Genomic DNA, 4,453 nt, shown 5'->3' with positions numbered 1-4,453 from the left:
CATCACTTTAAATACTTAACATTTTCATGTTAAGAACATTTGAAATTTACTCTCGTAGCAATTTTGAAATGTGTGATACTTTATTATTAACCATATTCACCACACTGTGCAACAGAACTTAGAAAAAAGTATAAGGCATATTCTTCCTAGGATTTTGTACACTTTGATCATTATTTAATTTTTTTTTTTTTTTTTTTGAGGCAGAGTTTCACTCTTGTTGCCCAGGCTGGAGTGCAATGGCATGATCTAGGCTCACTGCAACCTCTACCTCCCAGGTTCAAGCGATTATCCCGCCTCAGCCTTCCAAGTAGCTGGGATTACAGGCGCATGCCACCACACCCGGCTAATTTTTGTATTTTTAGTAGAGATGGGGTTTCATCATATTGGTCAGGCTGGTCTTGAACTCCTGACCTCAGGTGATCCACCTGCCTTGGCCTCCCAAAGTGCTGGGATTACAGGTGTGAGCCACTGTGCCTGGCCTAAAATTTTTAAATGAGACAAAACATCAATTTCAAAACAGCATCAGAAAGTGAGCATAGTTAACCATACTCAGCTCATAACAGAGCCAATGGGTAAATGGAAGAATATATCAAGCTACTGAATGTTTAATGAACTGGAAACAATAGAAAGCTGGTCGAAGAAAGGCAGAGGAACTTTGTCTTATCAGAGTTAGAACCTAGGGGCTCCATAGTCACCTGACATCTGTTCAGAGTTTTATCTATGGTTAGAAATGTACGCGTTAGGAACTCCAGGATTCTTTCGGATTCTTTTTTTAAGGTCCTGGTCAACCAAAGACACAATGTAACACTTGTGAGTTACTCTCTGTACTAAGCTGTCATCTGCATAGGTTTGTGTGTCCCCGGTAATCATTCAAATATTGGATCCTTAAAAATCCTTACAGCTGCTCGATACTTCTGCCCTAATTTCCCAGTTTCAGCCATTACACAATCAGTTATACAAGGGATACACTTGGCATACAGACAGTCCATCATTGACTACACTAATTCCAGTTTGGTTTTAATGGAAAATTTGATAAAGTTGGTATCAAACAGGAGGAGTAAGATGGGCCCAGCTGTGTATTATATTGGAAAAATAACCAGGAAGGGTGTTGAGGAACTTTTCTTTAGCATGCTGGGATACTATTTTTCTTTCTTTTTAGATTTTAGTGTATCCTATTCTTTAAGCCTCTGATCTCTGAGACTAAGCATTCACTTCATGGTCGCATACTTCCTGTTTTATTTTGCTTCCCCATGTTCATGCCACACTCTCGTTTCTCCTATTATTATCTTTAAATTGAATTATTCCTTTATTCAACAGTACTATATATGGCTTATTAAATTTTAATTTCAATGATCATATTCTTAATTTCCAAAAATGTTGATTGGTTTATTTTTAGATCTACCTGTTCACGTTTTGTAATATCTATTTTTGGTTTGGTTTGGTTGGCTGATTTGCCTATTTGTAATGTTCGTTATCTTCATGTATTTTGAAGTTTAATTTTACATCCTTTTCAGTGACACATTGTGGTTTTTCCTCTGTCCGTTCTTATCTTTATTAATAGTTTTGCATTATCTGCTGGATCCCCTTCCATAAAGAGATCTGTTCTTCTTTGATATAATTACCTCTGGAAATATCTCATTACACACCAGTTAACTTCCTTTCATAGGTTATCTAAGTGTTGCAATATGATATAGACATAATGACAATATGAGTGTCAGACAGAAGTTGGTTCCTATCACATCTCCAATAGCAGAGGGACTGAGAAAGCTTCTAGATTTTATTTTCTCTCTAAAAACAAAATATCACTTTAAATATGAAAAAGAATTAGATCAATGTCTTATAATTCTTATTCAACCTTACTCCATACATGAGGCATAAAGTACTTGGTACACGGGTCTTCATTTATTCATCTTGTGATGATGGCAGATTTTTGCTAAACTTTGTAGTATCTGAGCCAAGATACAGCTGCAGAATTTTCCACAAGGAGCTGTTACCAAGTGGGAAGGGATGATATTGCAGAAAATCTATCTGTGATTTTAGCTCTGAACTCATCACTTTCACCTTTTTCTAATATGCCAAATTTACTTATTTTATTTTTTGAGACAGAGCCCAGGTGGGAATGCACTGGCACAATCTCGGCTTACTGCAACCTTTGCCTCCCAAGCTCAAGCAATCCTCCCACCTCAGCCTCCCATGTAGCTGAGCCTATAGCCATGCGCCACCATGCCTGGCTAACTTTTGTATTTTTAGTAGCAATGGGGTTTCACCATGTTGGCCAGGCTTGTCTCAAACTTCTGACCTCAGGTGACCTGACCGTCTTGGCCTCCCAAACTGCTGGGGTTACAGGCGTGAGCCACTGTGCCTGGCCCATGCTGCATTTACTTATTGCTAATATGCACCAGTAAATAAATGTATCCATAGATCCAGGGAAGTGTTAATGTCTCATATGACTTAATTTTAGATGTGTCATTTTTCTTAAGCACACTAAGATATAGAATAAGTAATTTTACGGAATAAATTCTATTTGAGCGGCAATAATTCTTAACTGGAAGAAAAAGATACGGACAAGAAATGAGTTGGCAGAATAGCAGCATAAAAGCACTTGAGAGAACATTTCAAATTGTATTCTCTAGGTTGTGAATATGTGTGTGGGGAGTGGGTGTGATACGAAAACAACTTCATGATAAAATAAAAATCTAGATTTAATAAAGCTAAAAATACTTTTTTTTCTGAAAAGAATTCTGAAGAGAAGGAAATGATAAGCATTATTTCCCAAAGATCATTGTCCATGGAACTCTTTTCTTTCTTAGGAATTTTATCAGCTTCACTGTTGTAGGACTGATACGCCTCACTATATTGTACTAGCCAGTATCCTTTCTGACTGCCAGACAATCACTTTATTAGTTTCTGCCTGTGCCATACCAGTTGTTAAGTATTTTGAAAATCACCTTGTATAGGATGTATTTTAGAAAATTCCATTTGAGGCTGCGCGAGGCCGCTCACGCCTGTAATCTCAACTCTTTGGGAGGCCAAGGCGGGCAGATCACGAGGTCAGGAAATCGAGACCATCCTGGCTAACTCGGTGAAACCCCGTCTCTAATAAAAATACAAAAAAATTAGCCGAGCGTGGTGGCGGGCGCCTGTACTCCCAGTTACTCCACAGGCTGAGGCAGGAGAAGGGCGTGAACCTGGGAGGCGGAGCTTGCAGTGAGCCAAGATCCTGCCATTGCACTCCAACCTGGGCGACAGAGCGGGACTCCGTCTCAAAAAAAAAAAAAAAAAATGGAAAAAAGAAAAAAAAGAAAATTCCATTTGAGTCGTGATGTCATTGATGATTCACAGATCACAGATGAAATAGGATTGGGAACATTTATCATATTTGTTTATTTTTCTTGGTTTCAGATTTTGTATTCTATGCAAAATAAATTTCAATTTGTATATTAATTACTATGTACCATGTAAAGTACCAATGTAGGCATTATGATGTAAAAACACGTTTATTTAAAACACAAGTAATTCGTGTCCAATGGAAAAATATTGGAAAGCACAGATAAACAAAAATTTTAAAAAACAAAATTAACCCAATTTTGGAGCTTTCCTCCCAATTCTTCCTGCCAAGTACAGCTAAAACCCCTGAACATTATGCATAAAAAACAGAAGAAGGCTACGAAAGGTAGAAAGAGGAAAGTAGACCAGCTAAGAATCTTGAGACCAAGAAATAACACACTGGAGGGTTCCTTGGGTTTTCCTTTTGCTTCATATATCCCAGACTTGGAGCTGAAGCAGCTAGCAACCCGAAACACCCAGGGCAGCGATGTAACCAATGAAGATTCAAAAGGATGACTTATTCTTTTTAATTACTCAAAAACACTGCAATTTCACAAATTTTTTTTTGAAAAGATTCCTTCTCTTTTAAAAGTAATTAATAAATTCTCTATTGCTTAAGTCAACTCATATAGGGTATTAGTTTCCTACTACTGTTGCAAATTGCCACAAAATGTGTGACCTAAAACAACACAAATATATCTTACATCCTGGAGGTCAGAGGTCTGAAATGAATTGGCAAAGCCTCATTTCGTCTCTCTAGGGGAGAATCCATTTCCTGGCCTTTTTCCGCTTCTAGAAGCCATCTGAGTTTTCTGGTTCATCTCTTTTTCTCTCCCAGTCTCTTTCGTACACCACCCCCTCTGTTTTCGTTACCATATCCCTTTCTCTGACTCTAACTCTCCTGCTTCTGTCTTATAAGGACACTTGTGATGACATTGGGATTGCCCAGGTAATAATCTAGTTAAATCTCCCATTTTAGGGTCCTTCACTTAATCATCTCTGCAAAGTCCCTTTTGTTGTATAATATATCATATTCACAGTTCCTGGGATTTAGAATGTGAATCTCATTTGAGAGCCATTACTTTACCTATCAAATATGGCATCTGCTTTTCTTGGATTCTATAAT

General features: G+C 37.8%; 1 pseudogene; it reads right to left on the bottom strand.

The window, feature by feature from the left end:
- Positions 1-209: 209 nt before the first annotated feature.
- On the bottom strand, positions 210-1,226 carry LOC129471583 (rRNA-processing protein FCF1 homolog; annotated as a pseudogene).
- Positions 1,227-4,453: the final 3,227 nt, after the last annotated feature.

The sequence above is a fragment of the Symphalangus syndactylus genome, chromosome 21 (genome assembly GCF_028878055.3).
Source record: "Symphalangus syndactylus isolate Jambi chromosome 21, NHGRI_mSymSyn1-v2.1_pri, whole genome shotgun sequence".
In the NCBI taxonomy this organism is placed as follows: Eukaryota; Metazoa; Chordata; class Mammalia; order Primates; family Hylobatidae; genus Symphalangus; species Symphalangus syndactylus.
This window is presented reverse-complemented; position numbering and strand designations above follow the sequence as displayed.